The sequence below is a fragment of the Schistocerca cancellata genome, chromosome 8, assembly GCF_023864275.1.
Source record: "Schistocerca cancellata isolate TAMUIC-IGC-003103 chromosome 8, iqSchCanc2.1, whole genome shotgun sequence".
In the NCBI taxonomy this organism is placed as follows: domain Eukaryota; kingdom Metazoa; phylum Arthropoda; class Insecta; order Orthoptera; family Acrididae; genus Schistocerca; species Schistocerca cancellata.
The window spans coordinates 258001347-258026516 of record NC_064633.1 but is presented as its reverse complement, the minus strand read 5'-3'; the positions used below and the strand labels follow the sequence as shown (position 1 = coordinate 258026516).

At 43.4% G+C, this 25170-nt stretch overlaps 1 protein-coding gene across 1 annotated transcript in view; it reads right to left on the bottom strand.

Moving 5' to 3' along the window:
* The window catches only part of LOC126095072 (furin-like protease 2), a 474956-nt gene extending 458548 nt beyond the window's left edge, over window positions 1-16408 (bottom strand). The window contains exon 1 of the mRNA XM_049909754.1: window positions 16307-16408. The gene's annotated coding sequence lies outside the window, so the exon portion shown is untranslated. The remainder of the gene's footprint in view (window positions 1-16306) is intronic.
* Window positions 16409-25170: the final 8762 nt, after the last annotated feature.

The following is a 25170-nucleotide window of genomic DNA, read 5'->3' as shown; positions in this document are numbered from 1 at the left end:
AAACTTAAATTTCTTATCATTACTGAATCTCATCACAGTGTAACAAGTGTTGGACTGTGACGATAACAACTTTGATGTAGCTTCCAGTTTGTGGAACTGCCGACTGTTGAGGGGAGGGCCTTATACTATGGATAGGCGTGGAAGGGGGTGAACGGGCGGGACTAGTTACGGGTGAAATCCTAGAGCTAAGGGCACGTACTTGAGCGGGAATATTCCACGATGTCCCACAACAAATTTCGTATTTTTTCAACCGAAACTGACCGAGAAAAAAAAGCCTGTTACATTACTTACTGAACGATCTCGCAGATCGCAGAAATTCGTCACTCATATGTTGGGACATTCGGTGTGTAAATTGGAAACTTTCGGGTAAAAAAGTATGGCTGTTGAGATGAAGTATTCGATTCGATAACAGGAAAGACTGATACCTTTTCGTGTCCCCAGTCAGAGCGGTGTCCTTGTTAAGACAATTGTTGTAGCCCTCAGGATAATTAGAAGAGAACAAAAGCAGCGGCGGACATTAACCCCCCCGGAGCAGAGAGTGGCGGGTCGACAGCGGGCACATTCCCAATGCTGCTAGCGCAGTCGCGCCGCGACCCCAGACCGAGGAGCGCAGTGCTGGAGCCTCATCAGCAAAATGGTGGGCGCCGAGCGGAGCAGACGTGCGGCGCGGCGCATAATCGCCGCCAAAATGCGATTAGCCGGCGGAGCGCGGCATTCAGCGGCCAAACTCCGCGGCAAGTCGCCTTTGTCGGCCCGTTCTCCTCCATTAGCGCCTGCCGCCACCATGCGATTTGATCCGCGCCGGCCGCGCCGCGCTCACACCTCCATCATTAAACACGTAGTCCGCTGTTATTACTGCGCCCAGCCATCGGCGCACCGAACTTGGCGAAGCTGCGCACATTTATCCCTGCTGCTGCTCGCTGCAACAGTCACTTCGCGCCTATCGAATTGTATCAACCAAGATAACAATGGCGAACGCACTGGCATGTAAGCCGAATTAAATGGAGAGGGGGGAGGGGCAAGCGCGGCAACTAAAAAATATACGCAGGCCAAACACTTCACTTCAGTCGTCTCTCATCATACATACTAACATGCTCACACAATTAAGCTCAGCTACTTTTTCACGTCGTGTAATTGCTTGGTAATCAACCTCTTAACATCAGAGGGGCGGTGAATTTTCTCGAGCAATTTCAGTTTTAAAGATGCAGAATGTGTCGTAGGACACCGTGGAGTATTCCCGCTTCGGCGCCTGTAGTTAAATGAATTTCCGATATGTGGCAGCATTATACGTAGCCTTCAAAACGGCTTCTGTATCTGAGGTTCGCTGCAGGCGGAGAGCAGTGGTCGAGTTTCTTCTGGCGGAAAACCATAGCATCGCCGATATTCATAGGCGCTTGCAGAATGTCTAGGGAGCATGCTGAGTCGGTGGGAGATGTGTGTGTCGTCGTCGCAACAAGATTATGCAAACCTGTGCGACCTTCCGAGTGTCGACGGCAGCACACGGCTGCGTTACCCTCAGGAACTGCCGAAACGACTGCAGCCTGTTCGTCGACAAAAAAATGCAAATGAACTTCTCCTTCGCCATGACAACCCAAGCCTCACAGAAGTCTGGTCACCAGAGAGATGGTCACAAAAACTCTTTGGGCTGACGTTTCTCTTCCATCCTACAGCCAGCATCTCCAGTCTTCCGACATGTATCAACCTGGCCCAAAGATGGATGCCCTCCACGAGAAGCAGTACACGGATGATTGTGAGGTTACCAGTGCAGCAATACGTTGGCTGCAACGTCGCCCTGTAGAGTGGTACCATGAAAGCATTCAGGCCCTCCCAGTAAAGCCGTCATACTCAACGGAGATTATATTGCGAAACAGGGTTTTGTAGACGGAACAAGGGAATAATGTGGTGTGTCGGAACCCTGAATAAAACCAGCCTGCGTTCATAAAAAAAGTGCTTCATTACTTATTTAACGTCCCTCGTATTTTGAACGTTTATACTCAATATTGTCACAGGGAAAAGTTTTATGAGGTAACTCAGAAAGAAAGAATTGACTGCTCAAAGCGAGCAGAAAGAAGATTACATGCTATTCACGTGCCCTCATACTTTATGTACTTAAGGAGTTAAGCACCGAAACTTCAACATCACAATGTACAGCTAGCGAAATTTGTCATAAATTATCCATCACGATTTGAGAGGAAAAGCGACGTTCATACGTTCGACACCACAAGAAAATTTTCTCAGAAAGGAGTTCAGTATGCCTCAAGAATTATTCATAATCCTTTTCGATTAAAAAACAAAGAAAAAACATGTCTTCTTGTAAAGTAAGTTTTAAATCTAACCTAAAACGCATTTTTCTGAACAGATTGCCCTATTCCATAACTTCCAGCATGTAGCCATCCCTGATACTGCACGTTTATACCTGTCTTGTAAAATTATTCTTCAAAAACTTAACTACGTAACTGAGGCCACAAGACCTTGCCATACCGACCGGTTGTCGTGTCATCCTATGCTGCATGGCGTCGTTACTACGGGGCTTTGCATGGCATGAGGACAATACACCGCTCTCGCCGTCTTAATCAGCTTTCCATACCTTGGGACTCCTACTTTGCATCCAAGCAGCTCTTTAGTCTTCATGCGACGATGAGCACTCACCATTCCAGTATTCTCACCAAGAATAAATTCCTGGGAGGTTCCCAATATGACAACGATGCTCCCTGATTGCACTGCCACGGAGCAGAACGTAGATACGTCATCGAAATACAAAAATCGATTGAAATGTGGTGCTTGTAAATATAAACTACAAAATAAATAATATGGAAATATCTTGACATGTGTGTGGCTCGTTGATCATTTAAAAGCAACCACGAACCAAGCGCACTGAATACATGCTAAATCTCTTTCCTAAATCTTTGTGTAAGATGTCTAACCGACATAGAACACGATTTTAAAAATATATCACACTCGATTCAGCATCATCCGATTACACAGAGCTGAACAACCGATAATACGGTGGCTGCGATCTTGCCACAGCGCATAAGCACATCACTTCAGTGGAGGACGGTTCAAGCAACTACCGATATCAAGGAGACACCTTTGTGAGGTTAGCGTCTAGTCCGACGTGCTTTAGAATCGCTTCCTCCAGCGTATGTGGCCGAATGAGAAACACCAAGGTTGACTCGTTAGTTTCATTAATGCCAATTTATTGTTCCTCGTTTCCCTCCCACTTCTTCCCAATAAGTCAAGTTCCTACGCCCCAACTGTGTTGAGTTTGTAGAGTATTCTGTACTCTTGCACGTTAGAATGTGTCCAACGCGCAATTCTTTCACCATTTCTCAGACTCCGTCCGAGAAGAAAACGAAGTAAGAGTAGGGTTTAACGCCCCTTCGTCATCTAAGTCATTAGAGACGGAGTAAAAGTTCGCCTTGGGGAATGATGGAGGGAAGGAAATAGACCGGGTCCTTTCAAAGGAACCATCGGGGGATTCACCTAAGTCGTTTTAGGGAAACCACGGATAGTTTAAATCTGCATGACTAGATGAGGATTCGAACCGTTCCCCACACCCAATCCCCTCTCCGAATATGGGTTCAATGGCATAGGACTGCCAACTTTGTCCAGTGTAGGCGAAGAAAGTACTAGCAGAGATTATAAACTTCCCACATCGTCCGATATACACGCTGGGAAGCTACATGGGACGATGCCCATAAAATTTTATCGCTGGACTTTATCTCATTTGTGCCAATCCTCTCACGACAGAATCTAACCCCGTAGCGTAAACTGCAGACGCCTGGTAAATCTAAGCGACAGAGGCGATCGGTTTCAGTTTGGTACTACATGAAGAAACTGCTATACGTACAGTAAAAAAAATCAATAGCTGAAGAAAACACCAAACTTATTTACCAGTTGCAAGCCCGTACGTGACCATACACCCGTCTCAACATTGGAAAGACGGAAGGGCAGTGTGCTTCGAGAATTCAGATCAGTCATCAATGCGAAGCTATACTTTGGTACACGCGCGACTGCTATGGTCGCAGGTTTGAATCCTGCCTCGGGCATGGATGTGTGTGATGTCCTTAGGTTAGTTAGGTTTAAGTAGTTCTAAGTTCTAGGGGACTGATGACCTCAGATGGTAAGTCGCAAAGTGCTTAGAGCCATTTGAACCAACTATGTTACTTAAGCTTAGACTTAGATGCGACGCCATACAGGTGATTTTCGTGCCACTTATGACGATATGATAAAGACAATACAACATCCAATCTCCAAGCGGAGAAACTCGCCGACTCTGTCCGGAATCGTACCCGGGCCCATTCAGTTAGCAACTTGTGCTTACCTGCTGCTACCTAAACGGACTTTGGAAACTTCTTGGAAGTCTCGCTACTCGTCCCACGGTAAGCTCAATGCTTTTCCCCCTTCAGTATTAATTTTGAAGTTCGTTTACTTCACATCGCGAGCACACATATGCACGTAACTTTTTTCAAACCAGCTTTGATGGACTAGAACACCACCTTCTTCCTCTGCGTCTTTTTCTTGCATAGCTTTATCGGAATCGGATGAGATAGTTTTGTGTAGTACAACCAATCAAATACGACAGATGAAACAGAAACGAAAGCCCAGCCTCGTACATCCTCCAACGTATTCCAAATTTAATGTTTGAGGTGCTGTTATGGCTAAAATGCAATGTTTGAAATTTCAGTAGGTGACATTTTTAAAATGCCCATACTGTTCAGGGCGCATTACGTTCTGCACGAAGGGTACAAACAGAGTCCGCTGCCCAGACGGACATTTTCGACTGGCGCCGGCAGGCAGTGCGCTGCGGCTAATGCCGCCCCTGGGCGTGATTCAAGCCCGTGACGTCAGACGGACAGCCGCTGTCACGAGCAGAGCTCGCCAGCCTCCCCGGCCGCTGGCCCCATGTCAGAACACGCACTGCCAGACCGCAGGCCGGCGCCTGTTGTGGGCCGACCCCAAAACTGGCCGCCGGCGAGCTGCTGCCCACGGGCTTACGCCGATCGATCGTGACTCTGCTGGCCCCGTGTGAAACACCGTCACTTGTTAACTATGACGTACGTTCGTAACGTAATGTGCAGTACATGATAAAATTGCACGAGTCACTTCGTGAGGTTTATTTTTATATACATCTGCATCTACAGGATCACTCTGCAATTCCCAGTTAAGCGCCGGGCACAGGATTCATCGAACGAGCTTCAACCTATTGCTCTACCGTTCCACTGTAGAAGCACGACGGAAAAACCAACACTTAAATCTTTCCGTGGGAGCTCTGGTTTCTTTGATTTTATTATTATGATCATTCCTCCCTATGTAGGTAGCCCCAACATAATATTTTCAAACTCTTAGCGTAAACGCAATTTTGTCATATGATGACATTGTTGGAGACTGTGGCTGTTATTTGAAGACAAATGTTGATGGTATTGGGACAGCAACCAGGCACAAATTTACTTTCAGTTCCTTTATTCAAAGGGTATCGTTACCGGTTTCGAATCGTTGTGATTTTCTTCAGGCGCTTTACACGCTTTCTTATAACTTTAGTGTGTTTTTTTACAGGTAAATTGTCCTAAAATATAAATAATACATAATTATAAGCACGCCACACACAGATGGTTTCGTTACAGATTTTCGTGGTATATGACTTACGTGAGATGTCTGTTTGGAGCGTTTGTTTTCATAACATTCGTCGAACGTGAATACATTCCCACTGCATTCTTGTTGTTGCACACGTAAATTTTTTTCTCACTGAACAATTTAGATTTGTCACAGAGAAGATTTCTACCACGCACCACATGTTTAGATACATAGAAGCAGCTTACAACCATGTAAGTATCAAATATGCTATGATACATCTTAACATTTAAAGATGCCCTATGTTGGACAAGATCATATTTTCACTTACACAACTGAAATGCATTTTACACTAGTAAAGAGACATTTATTTTTTGAGTTCGTACTGTTACATTAATTATTTTTTCCAACCTCCAAAGCAAATAATATTAGTACGAATATCTGCAGATCAAGCAGCAAATTTATATGTTACTATAATTCTCATGATGCTAAATGTAATTAAATAATGTACTATTTTACCTCTACAGCACTAAAAAACTTCATAATTAATGTAACAGTATCAACTCAAAAAATCAATGTCTCTGTACTAATGTAAAATGCATTTCAGTTGCGTAAGTGAAAATATCATCCTCTCCAAACAGGCATCTTCAAATGTTACGATATATCATAGCATCTTTTATACTCATATGTTTGTAAGCTCTTTGCACGTATCTAAACAAGTGGTGCGTGGTAGAAATCTTCTCTGTGACAAATCTAAAGTATTCGGTGAGAAAAAATTTGCATATGCAACAATAAGAATACAGTGGGAATATATTAACATCTGTTGGACGAATGTTATGAAAACAAACACTCCAAACCGAAATCTCACGGAAGTCACATGGAACGAAAATCCGTAAAGCAACAATCTGTGTGTGTCGTGCTTATAATTATGTATTATTTAAATTTTAGGACAATCTGTAAAAAACACACCAAATGTTATAAGGAAAGCGTGTAAATCGTCTGAAGAAGAATCACAACGGTTCGAAACCGGTAACGATACCATTTGAATAAAGGAACTGAAAGTAAATTTGTGGCTGGTTGCTGTCCAAAAACCATCAACGTTTGTCTAAGCATGAAGTTGGTGAATGAAATTTCGTGTGAAGATCTTGCAGCAACGAAAATCGCCTTTGCTTTAATTATTTCCACCCTAATTCGCGTATCCTATCAGCGACAGGCGCTCCCCTACTTCGCAATAATACAACACGAATTTCATTTCTTTGAACTTCATCGATGTCCTCCGTCAATCCTATCTGATGCGGATCCCACACCGTACAGCAATACTCCAGGAGAGTGGAGACAACCGGAGTGTAAGCACCGTCTTTAGTATGCCATTTTCTGTGTTCAGCCAATAAGTCTAAGTCTTTGGTTCATTTTCCCCACATCATCATCATCATCATCATCATCATCATCATCATCATCATCATCATCATCTATGTGATCGTTCAAACTTGAGTTAACCATAATTACAACCTTTTAGTCTTTAGTTGAATTTACAGTACTCATATTTGTGTGATTTATCATCTAACCAAAATTTAGCGATTCCTCTTGGTATTCGTGTGGATGGCTTCACACCGTTCTTTATTTGGAGTCAACTGCCACTTTTTGCACCATACAGATATCTTGTTTAAACCGTTCTGCAATTTTTTTAATCATCTGATGACTTTACGTGACGGCTAATGTCAGCATCATCTGCAAGCTATTCAGATTGTCTCCTAAATCGTATATGTAGATCAGGAACACTTTCTTGGGGACGCCTGTTATTACTACTGTTTTACTCTATGACTTTCCGTCATTTACTAGGAACTGTGTTCTTCGTGACAGGAAAACACGAATCCAGTCGCACAACTAAGACTATACTCCAGAGATTAAAAGTCGCTTGTGACGTACGGTGCCAAAGCCTTCTGAAATTTTAAAACTATCCAACCAATTTGAAATCCCCTGTGGATAGCACTAGCACTCATTACTTCTTGAGAGCCGGCCGCGGTGGTCTCGCGGTTCTAGGCGCGCAATCCGGAACCGCGCGGCTGCTACGGTCGCAGGTTCGAATCCTGCCTCGGGCATGGATGTGTGTGATGTCCTTAGGTTAGTTAGGTTTAAGTAGTTCTAAGTTCTAGGGGACTGATGACCACAGCTGTTAAGTCCCATAGTGCTCAGAGCCATTTGAACCATTTTTGAACTTCTTGAGAACAAATAGCTAGTTGTGTTTGTTCGAGGTAACCCATAATGTTCGAGCGCATTGTATCTTCATACCAACGTAAATACACAAAACCCCAGAATGTACATCATTTATTTTGTACATGTAATTTGGCACAATGTCTCTTAAATCTGAGAAGAATCGTGTTGCACAAGTTTGTATTGAGTTTTATATTGTAACAATTCTTCTCTGCCTAATATATGGAGTACAAGTGCTTGCACAACCACGTACTAGGAAAGATGAAATGAGGTTACTGGAACAGTAAACTGGTGTTTGAATTATTCAGTTTCAGTTTTTTTAATTTATCAACACGAATTTACCCCGTTTTTCCTTGTGGTCTTCAAAGTTATTTCTTGCAATTTAACACTTTGTGGATGTCTGTGTAATTTCATCGAACGCATACCCCATGTATGTAGAAATTTCATGGATATGGTGACAGAGCTGTCACAATATTTGTTCATTGCAGAACAAAGATTACGCTTACATCGCAACGGAACACTGCTATCACAGCGTCTGTGACAGGACGCTGGTACGCAAAGTAACTTACATATTATTAATAGCACAGCAGAACAGAGGCTCTCGGCTGCTCAGCCAGACAACCCGAGGGCAGTTGCCGTGCCCGCAGATGTCTGGCGGGGCGCACGTGACAGCGGTTGACCGCGGAACGTGACGCAGGCCTCACGGGAGAGCGAGAAGGGGGGAGGGGGAGGGAGAGGGAAGGGGGGAGTGGTTGGTTGGTTGGTTTGAAAGAGGGGAGAAGGGATCAAACTACGAGTTCATCGGTCCCTTGCTCGTAATACAACAATGCCAGTAGTGTGAGAATAAAACAGACGAGACATGTAACACAAAATGGAAAGAAAGGAAAAACCACAACAACGAAGGAAAGGCAACGAACACAAAGGAACAGAAGACAAGGAAACAACAGAGAGACGCTATAAACAGAAGAGAGTAAAACATGAAAGCAGATTACAGTGGCTGGACGACCACGAGAATAAAAAGGGAAAAGCCAGCCCCTCTCCAACACATTTAAAACCTCCACCCTAAGAGCACTAGGGTGGAGGGTACACAGGGACAAAGGACGTGCGCTAAAACTTAGATCAAATGATAAAACCAACACTCACTCACGGATAAACTTTAAATCAGCCAATTAGGAGTTGTCAGATAAAACTACAGGTAACGAGTCCGGTAACCCAAGGTTTCGTCGCTGGGCAGTCAAAGTGGGACAGTGCACCAGAATATGAGCCACTGTCAACCGGGCGCCGCACCAACACTGAGATGGGTATTCACGGCGCAGCAGATACCCGTGTGTCGCCCAAGCGTCGCCAATGTGGAGCCGGCAGACGACAACTGATTCCCTGCGAGAGGACCGCATGGTAGACTTCCACACAATCTTAGTCTCCTTAATGACATGCAGTTTGTTGTGCGTACTGTTACGCCATTCCGTCTCCCAAAGCAAAAAAAAAAAAAAAAACCCTGCGGCGCAAGTCAGAACGCAGGTCAGGTTCAGAGATGCTTATCTCTAGAAGCAGTTTCCGTGTAGCCTGTTTGACCAGCCTGTCGGCAAGTTCGTTGCCTAGGATGTCGACGTGTCCTGGGGTCCATACAAACACCACTCAATGACGGGACCGGTCCAGGGCATAGATGGACTCCTGGATGGACGCAAAGTATGGCGAGTGTAGCACCGGTCGATAGCTTGTAGGCTACTGAAGGAGTCAATACACAGAAGAAACGATTCCTCGGGGCATGAACGGATATAGTGAAGTGCACGAGATATGGCTACACGCTCTGCAGTGAATACACTGCAGCTATCGCCGGCCGGGGTGGCCGAGCGGTTCTAGGCACCTCAGTATGGAACCGCGCGACCGCTACGGTCGCAGGTTCGAATCCTGCCTCGGCCATGGATCTGCGTGATGTCCTTAGGTTCGTTAGGTTTAAGTAGTTCTAAGTTCTAGGGGACTGATGACCACAGATGTTAAGTCCCATAGTGCTCAAAACCATTTGAACTGCAGCTGAACGAAGCTGAAACTGTCACGAAGTGCTACGTCAGCAGCATACTTTTTCATGGCAAAACGTCCGCTTCAAGTACAGCTGTTTGTTAGAATAACAGAGTTTTGGCAGCATATAGGAACGACTCTTCTCTATTTCCTTCAATTGAAGTATTAATGCTTTCTTTGCTCCATTTTGGAGCTGAAAGACACACTGAAGTTATGTTTCAGCCAAGGAACTGCCAGCCGTGTCTGCTATAGTCGCGCTTGCGGCGAGGTCCGTCAGATGCTGATAGAAATCCTAACTGACCAGTGCAGGTAGCACTCTGAACTGTTCCATGGGGACCACACGGTGCTATCACGCGTAAACAGGTTACAGCAGAGAAGGCATCTAGCAGTCGACGATGTCTACTTGGGAGTCTTAAGAACACCGCAAATTTTACTCCATGTGAGACGGGTTTAACAACAGGAAATATGACTAACATTTTCTTTGCATCCAGGCAGTACTCAAAACAGCAAACAAATTTCTTTCAGCAGTTTATCAAATATTATTAACCAGTACTGACTACTTACTAGAAGTATCCATTCAACATATACTGCTGAACGTATCTCCTCCTCCCACTCTCTGTTGCTATGTCCCCTCCTCTTCCTCTCTTTGTCCATTTACTCAAACCTCTCCTCTCTGCCCGTATCTTCCAACCTCCCCTCTCTCTGAACATGTTTTCCTCTGCCTCTTCCTTTTCTATCTGCCCACAACCCCTCTTCACCTTCCATCCACCTCATGCATCTACCCTCTACTCTCTCCGTCCGATGCCTCCTTCCCACATCTCAATGTGTACTCAGTCATTCTCTTCAGTACCTACAGTTCAAGAAACGCCATACAATAAAAGCAGGCCTATAGTACTCCCACAACACATCTGTCACGCAGTAAAGGCCACACATCAGGGGCTTCAAAAATCATTTATTTACACCTGACGTGCAGGTCACCATGTGAAGCGGGTCAATATAGCAAGCTGACACTACTCTAACCCAACATGCTTGTCATGTAGGGAACCTACCTCTCGGGGCCTAGGAAGTAGCTGCCCTGCCAAACACGTTGATCTGGCAGACCAATACTGTTTCCACACAATATGCCTGTCATGAGGGCAGCCTGTACTCCAGAGACTGAAAAAGAACATGTTTTGGCCTGTATCTCTGTTCCTACTGGTGTTATGAGGATACAAAACCCACAGTTCTGATGCTTGTGAGGCCTGCTGTTTCTGTGCCAAATTTGGTTGAAATCGATCTACTACCTTGCCCTGCAAAATCCCAGAAAATTCCTAAAAACAGAGATGGCTGTATGGCCTGCAGGACGAAAGCCAAAAGAATGATCTAAAATAGTACCGTCTGTCACGCACATCACTTATTCAGTGTGCATGAATGTGATACATAGCTTTATGCATTGTGTAATACGGCGGGCATGGACTACGGCAAAGGCAGCCCTTGCACCTCAAATCCCCGAAAGAAACTGATACCAGTGGTAGTTGCATAGTCGTGTAATGGGCTGAAAGGTGCATCGGCATCGGTCTTCATGAGCTCTGCTGACTACAACTGCCGGATACGCCTCCGACCGAGGATGGTAGCGAAAGGTTATTTACGAGCGGAGGCGAGGGCAGACGGAGGCTCAAGAGTAGCGGAACGGTTTTCGATAGTGGCAATCAGGCAGGTCGGGTCATTACGCGCGCCCTGGGATGGTGGGCGGAACGGTGAGGGGTGGGGATGGGGAGTTGGTTGTGGGTGGGGGGTTGCGAAGGGCGCAGGGCGCGGAACTCTGTCCTCGGCGGAACTGCCGCCCTTCGCTCATCTGGCCAGCGCTCTCAGGCCACGCCGGGCATCGTTACACAAGTTTTTGCCGCCGATAAACATTTTCTTGTCTTTGGGGCCGTTGGGCCGTCTCCTCCCGAATCGTGTTCGCATCAAACAGTGGTCTCTCATCCCCTCGACCATTAGAGGGCCCAGAGTCCGTCGTCCTTTCCTTTCGACAGACAGGAAGAAAAAGAGGACGTAAAAGGTCGCCCTTGTGAGACGCAGTCATTGCAGAAACAGACGTGGGAAAAACACACTGAACTCCTTGACCTGACATTCGGATGTCCCCCAAGCAATGACACAGCATCAATTAATGCTAGCCATCCTACGGTTACTCTTCGACAATTTACGCGATTTAGACAAGAATAAAGAGCTCTTTAAGATAATTTTTCTGCACGCAGACTTCAAATTCTAATTAACGTCGAAGTTTTGCAATTCCGCAAAAAGAGCTTTCAGGTGGACTTTGCAAAAGTATGGCATGTTACATATCTGCATCAAAGGAGTCCAAAGAGATTGAAAGCAGATGACGTGATACGGACATGTAGGATAAAAAACGTATGGCAAATGAGAGACCCTCGGCTGTTAACACTGGAATAGAGCACTTAATGTGAGACAACGTTATTGCATGTAAAACACGGTAAGAAGTGTCCTTTATTCATATTAGTTGATAGTTCCACGATGAACTGAGAGCCTGTATCTAATTTCAGACTAACGCTAATGGCAAATTTGTCAAGATTATGCATGTAAACTGTTGTGACTTGGCAAAACAGCCAAGCCACTATGATTGGTAGCCGAAAGGCACGTGTCTAAGCTCACGCAGGCTGGCGCGAGGTCTGGAACAGTTATAGGAGTTTATAGTAGCAAGAAAAATACGTAGCTTCTGGAATACTTAACTTTAATCCATAATTGGTGAACATCGGTCTGACGGTACATGCATCACAAGATAAATAGCAAATGATAATGGCGCCTTGCTAGGTCGTAGCAAATGACGTAGCTGAAGGCTATGCTAACTATCGTCTCGGCAAATGAGAGCGTAATTTGTCAGTGAACCATCTCTAGCAAAGTCGGCTGTATAACTGGGCCGAGTGCTAGGAAGTCTCTCTAGACCTGCCGTGTGGCGGCGCTCGGTCTGCAATCACTGACAGTGGCGACACGCGGGTCCGACGTATACTAACGGTCCGCGCCCCATTTAAAGGCTACCACCTACCAAGTGTGGTGTCTGGCGGTGATACCACATAAACAATGACAAGCACCGAAAAACATGGTTGCCAGTAGTAGCAGTAGTAATGCGTGCAGTGAATGCGCCAGGAAAATGCTTTTCAGGTAATATTTGTACTACGACTCAGATAAATATGCGGAATACTCTCCCGAACGCAAATCCGCAACGAAAACTATTGTTAACGAAGTGAATGTCACTATTTATTGACGCAAATAAACAATGTTAACTTGTGCCCCTTAGCACAGCTTACGTGGATTTACGTGACACGGTAATATTAACAATTTTAGAGGTCATCCTTAATATTGCTTACATGCTACAGTAAATTGCTTTACACAATTTTTTTTGTGCTGAAACATAGGTTAATTTTGATGCTGTTACACTTCGTTATTGCCAAAATCAGTAATGCAAGTCAAATTAACTTGGTAACAGGCATATGTGGATTGCGGCATTCATCCTGAAACATTTACAGAGCATGTGTTGCCCCTCAATGTTTATTATTAAGATCAGGCACAGTCAGTGCAGTCTCAGTAGGTCACGTTTGAAAATGGACCTTTAACATTTGAAACTAGTCGCCTAATAAATACTGCAACTGTTGACAGTACAATCAATAAAGCCTTTAAGGATTTTAAATTTGTGTTCTTGAAATGTTTCGCAGTGATGTTTCGTTAAGTAAACATCGTTCAGCCAATGCTAACCCATGTTACGTGTACCCAGTTTGCAAGTATAAGAATGCTGAAGTTCAGTTGGCTCTATCAAATGTCTAATGTGGTGGTACTAAACCTAATCGGGGGAAAAGAATTTTATGGAAGAACTAAGCTGAAAGAAGGGATCGTTTAATAGGTAACTTTCTGAGGCATCAAGGAAGAGCGCGCCGCCCCCCCCCCCCCCCGCCCCCCAACCACATACATAATGGAGGAAAGTGTTTGAGGAAAAGTTTTTGAAGGGGGACCTACGCATTACTACAGCAGTCATGTTCATATGGCTGTTATGCAGAGATGAATTAGGCTTGCAGCGGACAAACAAGCTTTGAGAGGAGCATGAAAGCAGACTTCGAAATAAGAGGACGAGTACTACAACTACAACTACACATGCACATTACATAATATTCAATTTAGATTACTTCAACTTTTTAAAATTAAAATAATCTTCTACTAACTTATTAAAGAACATTACTGGCATTCACTTGGATGATGTCAGGCGAGAACATGAACGCCTCAAAACTTAAATTTCACACGCGAACTCTACCCAGATTTATATGGAAGAATATTTAGAAACTCTCACTGTTAACGTCCGCATCATCATAATGATATCTACTTAGTCCTCAAGCATGAATCTGGTTTACCAGCATGATACTTCGCCGGTAGTCATACTGGACCTTTCTCCGACCTCTCAAGTTAGTTAGAGAAGACTCCGAAGCGAGATGTAACTCGCCATTTTCTGAATCTACCAGAGGTTAAAGAAGAAACAACTGATAGAAAAAGTCACACACCTGAGTGTTGACCGAACCTCGGACCTTCGGGTTTACGAAGTGCGACTTATTCACACTTCCTGGACACGACTATTTGTTAAGGCCTTCCTCCGTGGTTCGACAGCACTATAGCGTGTCACATTTCCTTGGTCTTTCTAAGGTAACAGTAACATGACGTTCACAGCGTTCTACTGAAAGGATATCTTGCACAATTTCTCATGTTTAAAAATTAGGAGACAGAGAGAGAACACATCACAATACAAGACTGTTTTCAGTACATACTAAGCCACTACAGACCACGAGGTCACGAATACAACATAAGCACACAACAAATAGCTGTCAGAGGCAAGCACTGCAACTGCAAAATCGAAGGAAATCATTATTTCAATACAGTGAAACAGGGTTTGCCTGTTATAATGCTGGCCTTTGTGTAGTGCCAGAGCTTTAATTGGTACTCGCGCGTCATCCTCCATAATGAAAAGCATAGCAACAAAGTTTTAGGCGAATACAATACTGTGTAATTTTCGCGCCGAACTGTTGACATGCGAATGCAATCTGGTTTTGTCAGGTACCATACACGACAACTGTCACCGTGTGAGCAGTATAGAACGACCAAAGCAAAGCTAAATTTACAGTTCTGAATGCGAATTTCGTTTTTTTTTTTATATATATTAGTCCGTTCGCCATGCGTGTCAGTAAAAAGAAGTGTCAACTACCGTCGTACATTCTTAACCAGTACGTTACAAAAACGCTACCTCTTCTTGAGGAGAAGAAACTTATTTACTCCGCGTCACGTTTCTTTAACTGTGACTTCATACCACTGTTGACGTGTTTCTCATTACGAGTTTCTGTAGCCTTCTCTCCATCCGTTCACAGACCTTCTTATCATCATCTGAGAGACACTGACATCTCTTAACCGCTCGAACTTCTGCTTTACGTATGCATGAAAAATTCTGCGCTGAATGATTTAGCTAGATTGTCTTTCGTCCAATGGCTAATGTGATACCTGTTTTCGTTGTATCAGCTACAGAACTTTATTAAGACGTGCGTTCCTCACCGCCTGGGCGGTAATCTACAGTGCCAAAGCTGCTCCTTTATTCACCTGCGTACAACGCCGAGTCCTGTAGCGTAACGCTTTGTATGTCTTCATTTGTCTGCTCAAGATACGAACGTATACAACGCGCCCCTAATACATAAAAGATTGAAGATGGTTAAAACCTCGTTTCAGCAAGTGATATGAAGGAAAGCGGAAGATGTATTAGTGCTCAACTGAAACTCTCATATACTCTGTACCGGGACAGTGGAGCAACTACAGTTGATTTTAAACAGAGTGATGTACATTTTTAACGGAATTCTGGAGTTCCTGAAAAAATATAAAAAACTGTATACAGTACTTGTTAACATTCAATTTTAACAAAAACACGTCGAAAATTCATTATATGAACGTCGAGACGAAACATTCTTACATTTATCAGCACACAAACTAGCATAATGGGACCGACATTGAACTGACCTTCACCGTCTCCACATGTAACTCGTAACTTCCATATTTCAAAACAATTCTTATTTATTCCTCAGCCTCAGGCGTACATTTTTAATTACGTGGCTTCTTTCTCTGGATCATCTTGAAATTTAAGTAGGTTCTTTAGCCTTTCTGTTCCAATCGTACGAACAGTCCACGAGGTCTAACGGCGGCCTACAACAGTATCGCAGAGTACGCAAAAAATTCATATTAGTGAACGCTTCACAACGAAACAGTACGAAAATCTTCGATAGTCATGTGACAGTAGTGACAATAGTTTTGAAACTTGTTTTCTTTGTATATACTGAAGACATGGGTTTCGCCTTATCCACGGAAGAAGCTGTCCAACTAATCTGGTACAAAAACGGTAGCAGTAGCCTGGCTGTTCCTTATTATGCAGTTTCCAACTTCAGATCAACTATTTTAGACGGGAACTGCACTTTATAGCGCTGTCCGCACTCACCTGTTTTTCTTGTTGCAGAAGGGAGTGGTGTTGGTCGCTCGATGATAGTGATCTCTTGTGGACATGCTGGTGTTCGAACAGGAAGTAGTTTTTCAAACTTCCGATCTGCAACAAGCGAAAGAACAGAAAATTTAAGAAAATTGTCTCTCACAAACAGTAACAACAAATATATGATCAGCACACAAAAGATGCCTACTCAGAACAGAAAAACCCGAGCATGTATGTGTTGCCATAGTCGATACCATTCTACCTGATCCATACCACGTAGAGTTACAGGCCGAGGAGCCTACTACACGGCACAGTGTTTTTCTCAAGAGTTGTGTTTTACAGACTTCTGACTAGTTTGATGCAGCTCGCCACTAATTCATCTCCTGTTCCGACCCCTTCATATCAAAATAGAACATGTACCCTACTTCCTTAATTATTTATTGTTACTTCTTTGCTATACACGTATCTGAATTTCGGTTTCTCCATACATTTTTCTCCTCTACAGCCCCTGCAAGTATCATGTAAGTAATTTCTTTGTGTCTTACCATATTCCCTATCATTTTGTCCGCTCTTGTTGTAATGCTTTCCTGATGATCTCCTCGCCAATTCTACAAAGAACCTCATGTCTTCTCTTGCCAGTCCACATGATTCTCTACATTCTTCTAGAGCACATCTTTCATCCGGTTTGCCCACAGTCCATGATTCACTTCCATAGAATCCTGAGCTACAAATGAAGTCTCAAAATTTTTTTCCTCAAATTAAGGCTGATATTAGATACTAGTAGACTTCTTGTGAAAAGTACTGCTTTCTCTGCTTGCGATAGAGTTCTTTCTATGACACTTCCTTGCTTCGTCCGTTATTTGTTACTTTGCTTCGAAAATAGAATTCCTTGACCTCGTGGTCCCTAATTTTAACATTAAGTTTATTGCTTACTCCTGATCACTTTCGTCCTCTCTTCGGTTTACTTACTATCCGCATTGTGTGCTAGTTGTGTTATCCTCGATGTTGTCACCTTCAGTTTTAATGCCACTCCCGACCCTTTCTTTTCTTTCCATCATTTCTTCTTCCTTGAACATAATGGGGCAAAGGAATACGTTCTCATCTTACACCCGTTCCAATCGGATAATTTCATTCTTGGCCTAAGTTATTATTTTCCCTCTCTTAGTTCTTGTATTTATTGTATACAAGGTGGGTCTTCTTAACTTTTAGAATACCCCGAAGCAACGTAGACGACGCTGAGGCAAGTAAATTTAATATAAGATACATGGAGCCGCCAATGTCGGGAAATACCTCTAAAGTGGATGACGAATGTTGAACTTGTGACGTGACCATATGACGTACCTCGCCGTACGTGCAGAGGTTGGGCCTGTCGATCCTTCCCTCGCCAGTAAGGGGAAATGCCACACATCGCTCTGTTAAGGTACTCTGTTTTCGTTCTTGCATTATCCGATGTGATACGGTAGTGATCGTGAAAGTGGTAATGCAGGACCACGTTAATCGGTTTACATTTACAAAAGCAGAGCAGCCTAGCGGCGCTAATGTGACATTGTTCCGTACCAGCGAAAGTAGGAACTGTCATATGTCATCAATTTTTTGGGTATTTCCCGACGTTTGCGGCAGCATCTGTCTTATATTGCCTCAGCGTCTACTACGTAGTATCGGGGGTTTGCAAATAATAAAAAATCACCATATATTAACTGCCTATCCCTGTAGCTTAACCCTACTTTCCAGACTTTCGAATATCTTGCACCACTTCGTCGAACTATTTTTTCGATCAATAAATCCTATGCACGTCTGTTGATTCTACTATCAAGTGCATTGGTGAGGAGAAATACCGCTCGACTCAGGAATCCTACATGCAAACCAACATGACGTTTAGGAATTAATTGCGTCAGCCGCTCTTGCTGGTGGTACAAGACTCCATTACAGATGACGGATACAACCACCCGCTGCGGAATGCGACCCGGGAAGCGGAGTGCGACGCTCCACGGGGCACGGGTGATCTTACGAGAACCGGAGGCGAGACGTCACGGGAACGGGACAGGGCGAACAGCAGCCGAAGAGGCGGGAAATTGAAACCGATGTTTATATAAAGCGGCGACCGGAACGGCAGACGCCGCCGCCACGGCGCGCCGAGCGCCTCCTGCCGTCACGTGAGGGCAGACCAGGGTAGCAAATATAAATTGGTTTCCCGACCACAATCGAGTGACGGAAGTGGGGTGCTTTCCTGGCAAAGTGAATAGAAATCCAATTTCGCCGGGATGCGGGGGGGAGGAAACCATAACGGTGCCGCTTACACGCCGGCCCCGCCAGGCCGAGGCACAAACGCGGGGTGGGTTTCCGGAGCAGACGTGTGGCGCTCGCTGTCGCTACGCCACCTCCTGCACTACCGGTTATCAGCTTACCGTGGCTGGCATCGACGTCTGCGGACCTCTTGTTCCTGTCGTAATGGGGATCTATTCCGTCTGCAACACCGAAACGTCACCTGTTTGTTAAATTCTTCACGATATCGATAAAGCCTCCGCTGCCTTCTGAACAGCATACGAGGGTCCATGTTCCGACCACATGGGACAGACGTCTATTAGGTTGGTGCCTTACTTCGTATCGTTTTTGTTTTCTATGGTGATATTCCGATTGCTATGGTTTTAATGATCCATTATCATTTTTTATTTCTACTTCCCTCTTGCATTTGAGTTTACTTATTCCCATTTTGTCATTTGGTGATAGTGAGTGCAGCCGTGGACGCTAGAAAACTTGCGGAAAGTGGAGAAATCTCAATATTTCCGACATATTCTTCTGTTTGACTTCGACAGAGGGGTCACACCGGCGGCGGCAGCCAGAAACACTTGCGGCGTGTAGGGGATGATGCCACTGGACAGAGTTCGTCAAGGAAATGCTTTTCTTGCTTTAAGGAGGATCGTTTTGATCTTATTGACTTCTCGTTCATTAAAACATTTTAGGTTTGATGAAGATCGTTTAAACTCCTTAATCCGCGGCGACCCACCTCAGCGTACTCCAGAACTGGCAAATGTGATGAACCGTGATCATTCTACAATCGTGCGACACTTGGGTGCAGAGATTCAATCTGGTGTATGGGTACCATATGCTCTAAGCCAAAGTCACAAAACTCCGTGGGTGGACATATGTGCATCTCTGCTCGTCATCAATTGTATCGTGAACACCACCCACCTCCCTATACTGTATCTTTATTGCTGACTAGAAATGGTGCCTTTACGCTAAAATGTGTGAAAGGAAGGAATGGTTGAGCCCACTTAAAGCAGCAACTCCCCGTACGAAGAACTGCGCGCAACTACAAAAGAATGTTATACATTTGACGGAGCAGCGACGTTTCAGTGTACTAAGAATTGCTTCCCTGAGGTGGGATCATCACTGCTGACATTTACTGATAACTATTACGGAACGTTTTTTCCGATCAGTGTTGTGAAGGATAATCCACGTAGTCAGCCCATCCTCCTACTCACCTCTCGTTGCGTTACAAGAAATCCGACCGTTTTTTACTTCATTGAAATCTACGTATGAGCATCATCCTGGAATGTTTGCAAATACCTTCAACGAACTCCGACGAGTCCGTATTTGTTCATCCAGTGGCCTCCCAAGTGGCTAGCCTTATTGCATCGAACTTTTTGTCCTTCGACACTGCCACCTTACGCTCAGACATTGAGGCAATGCATTGCTGTAGAACTCAGAGCTGACTTAGTTAACTGACTTCGTGTCAGAATCGGCGTATGGCGATTGGCTGAATTCAGCGAACACTGTCTACTTTTGCCGCTATTCCTTCCCCAGTAGGAAATGCTGTACAGTTACTATAGTAAAAGACCAACCAGGCAAACTCAAAATTCTGACGGATGAAATGGATCGCAAGGGGATTCTCATAACCGGACTTCAAGAAATGAGAAATACTGATCAGGAGCCGATAGAATCACAAGGATATAGGATTTATAAGGGAATACCAGGGAAAAGAGTCATGAAACAGTGTCCACAATTTGGAACAGGATTCGTGGTGAGTCTGAAAATAAGAGAGTCCATAATAGAATTTAAAGCACAATCTCCCAGGCTCTCAACATTAACTCTAAAAGCTGCAAATAAAATGTACACAATAATAAATGCCCATGCCCCGACAAATGATAAAAATAATAAAAAAGAACACAGAAGAGGTAGAAAAATTTTGGGAGCTCTTAGATCAAACGACGAATAACATTAATAAAAATCACATCAAAATTTTAATTGGAGACTTCAATGCGCAGTTAGGAAGGGAAAAGAGATATAGAGACATAATAGGGAAATGGACAGCACAAAGAAGAAGAAACAAAAATGGCATAAGACTAGTGGAATTTTGCAGAAACCATGACATGATCTCAAAGTCGACGTATTTTAAGAGAAGACTAAGTAAACTAAAAACTTGGAAACATCCAGACTGGAAAAAAGGAGAATGGCAACTGGACCATGTCTGCATGGACAAGAATTACCACAAGGAAATTTACAATGTGAAAGTACTGAGAGGGACAGATATCGGATAAGATCATTACATGATAAAAATTAAAATTAAATTAACCCCATTAGCAAAGAAAAAATCCCACCAGAAGAAGAAGAGAACCTATGACCCTCATAAACTGATACAAAATGAGGATTATGAAGCACAAACCAGGGATATAAAAATAACAGATGATCTGTAAGAAATAATTCCCAAATTGAAACAAATAGCTGAACAAGTTGCCCCTATAAATCCAAGGAAAAAACACCAGTGGTGGAACGATGAATGTGATGAAGCAGTGTTGGATCGACACCAAGCCTGGTTAAGGCATCAAAATGAAAAAAACAGAAAAATCATATTTGGAACTCACAAAACAAAGGAAGACAACACAAAAAATAATAAGGAGAGTTAAACGTCAGTACCAAAAAGATATACTTCTAATGATAGAAACAAATAGTGAAAAAACAAACTCAAGAGACTATTACAAAATATTTGGCAGACAATTACAAAGATATGATCCTCCAACATTAATGTTAAAAGATAAAGATAATAACCTAGCCCATAGCAATAGTAAAAATACAGAAATTCTAGCAGAAACATTTAACAAGTTACTAAATTGTGAAGATCCCCCAGAACTTCTTCAGATAAACACAGAAACCCCAATTAAAACACCAGCAGAAAATATAAATCCACCTACAATTAATGAGGTCTACAGAGCTTTGAAAGAACTCAAAAACTACAAAGCAAGTGGAGAAGATCAAACGTTTGCTGAACTTTGGAAATATGTAGCAGAACCAGTAAAGATAGCATTACACCAATGCATAGTAAAAATCTGGAATGAAGAGAAATTACCAGAAAATTGGACTACTGCTATAATACATCCATTACATAAGAAAGGAGAAAAATCAAATCCAGACAACTATAGAGGACTTTCCCTTTTGGACTGCACGTATAAGATCATGGCAAGAATACTATACAACCGCTGTAAAGATCAACTAGAACTGGAACTGGGAGAATATCAAGGAGGATTTAGATCCTGGAGAAGCTGCCCAGAACAGATAATCACCTTGAAGTTAGTTATGGATATCTACAAAAGAAGGCAAAAACAACTAGTCATAACCTTTGTAGATTTCAAAAAGGCGTATGATTGCATCCATAGATCTTCAATGATGAAAATATTAAGGAATTTTGGACTTCATCCTAAATTAATAAAAATGATACAGTTAACCTTAACAAACACAAAATCCAAAGTAAAATTTAGAGGAGAAATATCTGAACCATTTACGATTAAAACAGGGTTGAGATTGGGAGATTGTTTATCACCATTGCTATTCAATTGTGCTCTTGAATATGTAATGAGAGAATGGTACAAGGAAAATCCTATGAATATTAAAATTGGAACTAAGAAAGATAAAATAAACCTAAATTGCTTGGGATTTGCTGATGACCTAGCATTACTAGCTAATAATATTCAGGAAGCCACGAAACAAATACCAAGCTTACAAAATATAGCACAAAAATTAGGACTCCAGATATCATTTGAAAAGACTGAAATAATGGTAACGGATCCACTTGTAATAGATCACATCACAGTGAACAATAGGGAAATTAAAATAGTGAAACAATTTAAATACCTGGGTGAAATTATAACACATAAATTGGACGAGAAACCTGCATGGCGAGCAAGAACTAATAAAATGATAAAAGCTCAAAAACTAACATGGTCTACGTACAATAAAAAAATGTATCAATTAAAACAAAATTAAAACATTACAAGACGGTGGTTCAACCAGAGGTTACATACGGAAGTGAAACTCTTTTTAAAGTCACCCAGAAAAACAGAAGTGACAAAATTTTAAAAGTAGAGAGAAGAATTGCTAGAACATGCATAAATAAGAAATATCAAAAAGCTGGGCAATGGCGGATAGTTCCAAATGAAGTGGTATACAGAGAACTGGAGCCAATCACCGATACTATACGAAAGAAAAGGATCTCTTTTGTGGTCACATTCTGAGGACACCAGAAACCAGATTATCAAGGAAAATTATTGAGAAACTCTGGAATTTGAAACAACAAGGAGGATGGCTTAAGGAAATAAGAGAGGATATGGAAGAACTGGAAATAACTCTAGATGATTTGCAGAACAAAACGCCAAATTTAAAGAAGTTGAGGGACACAGAAATAAGATTTAAACCAAAAATTGACAAACTACATACAATGAAAAGGGTATTTACAGATGAGGAACGACGAAAAGCATCGGAACGAATGAAGAGATACTGGGCCACTCGGAAGGGGAAAATACCAAAGAAGAGGACCAGAAAGGATTGACTGAAGTGGTCCAATGAGGCCGTAAAAGCAGAAGAAGAAGATGAAGATGAAAAAAAGTTAAAAAGTAGAAGCTACCCGGATGAACTGAGATACCTTGTACTTCTTAGGCGACAGAAACGAAGTCTTATGTAGTTGACAATTCTACAGCTAAATAAATCTGTATAGCGCAGGTAACGCAAGTGTGCACTAACGGCAGAGTACTTTTTGTTGCATCGGAGTGGCTGGTCGCTACTTTGCGCGGTGGTGAAACGCACAAGCGGCGAGCACTGGACAGTCAGCAGCGGCTGCGGCTGCGGTGTACCGCAGCGCCCGGCATGTAGGCAACCCGCAACACGGCCGCACCACGTCCGGCCGGCCGCGAGCTGTGCCTTCCCTAAAAAACAATACTCGTGCGGTCGCCACACCAGAATACAGCCAGCCCTCACCACCAGTTACGTCACCAGCTTGCTCACAGCGCAGCCCTCATTTATCGGCACTAATTTTCTCCTATTACCAGGGGTATTTCACCTCAAATAATTGCTACATTTTCACATCAAATGCATTCTTCGACGCGGTCTGTGTATCCCCTGAATCAGATATGAAATTTGGTGGCGCAATGATACATGTTTGGCTTCCAAAATTCCCGTAACATACTGGGAGATGTGTAGTAGTGACAGAGTTGCTACTGTTGTTTTCGTCTTCTGTGCGAATACTGGTGTGATGCAGCTCCCCACACCAAGGGCAGACGCAGAAATTTATCCAGGAGGTGACTGGGAAGCAAGCAAAATTGCCGAACAAACATAAATGTTAGTTAAGGGGTATCACTTCTGGAAGCATTTGAGAATTTTGCAATGAATAAAAGATCTGTACTCCGGATTCCAGTGGGGGGGGGGGGGGAGAAGGGGAGGGGGGGGAGAGAGAGAGAGAGAGAGAGAGAGAGAGAGAGAGAGAGAGAGAGAGAGACGCTTCCTTTCCTCACAACACTCACGATTCCTCACCAACGCCTCAGCATGTGTATAATCACTTTATCCTTCTTTTAGTATAACTGGCCCATAAATTATTATCGTCTAATCGATTCAGTACCCTTCCAACGTTCAACAAATCTAATCTCTTAGTCTTCAGCATTCTGATGCAGCACAACATTTCAAACTGTTCTTATCTGTACTATTTATCTTCCAAGTTACAGTTCCCAAACGGGCTACAGTCCACAGAAATATCTTCAGAGAAGACTTACCAAGAAGCAAATATACGAGAGTTGGAACTTGAATAGTGGCATTTATTCACAACCGATGCAAAAGAGTTACGTGTCTGCACCTATTACTGTCCTTCAAATTAGTCACCAGCGTCGTGTAGAACCCGTTGCCGGCGATGTGGAAGGCGTAGTATATCTTTATCAGAGCCTGTTCTGTTAATGGTGCGAATGGAGCGATCTACTGCCTGTTTAATCTCTGGAACAGTTCTGAAGCGAATGCCACGAAGTGGTTCCTTCATTTTCGGAATCAAATCAAAGTCTCAAGGACGTAAGTCCGGGGAGTATGGTGGATGGTACAGTACTTCCCAGTCCCATCGATCGAACAGAGCAGCCACAGCTTGCGCTGTATGAGCCCGCGCAATGTCGTGCAAAATGATGGGTGGGTTGCGCAGAAAGGGTAGCCGCTTCTTTCACAAAGCTGGTCGCAGGCGATGCTCCAAAAACGAACAGTGATATTGTGCACTGATGATGGCATTCGCTTCAGAACTGTTGCAGAGATTAGACAGGCAGTAGACCGCTCCATTCACACTATCAACAGAACAGGCTATGCTAACGGTATACTACGCCTTCCACATCGCTGGTAACGGGTTCTACACAACTCAAGTGACTACTTTGAAGGACAGTAACAGGTGCAAACATGTACTCTTTTGTATCCGTTGCGAATAAATAGTTGCCACTATTTAAGTTCCAACCCTCGCATATTACATGATTGGTGGAATTGGAAGTTTCATGCCATAATATTACCCAAGGTGTTATTAACATTTTAGAATTAAAATGAATGAGTGTCCGTATGACAGCATTAACTGTTTGCTGTAATCCGTAATC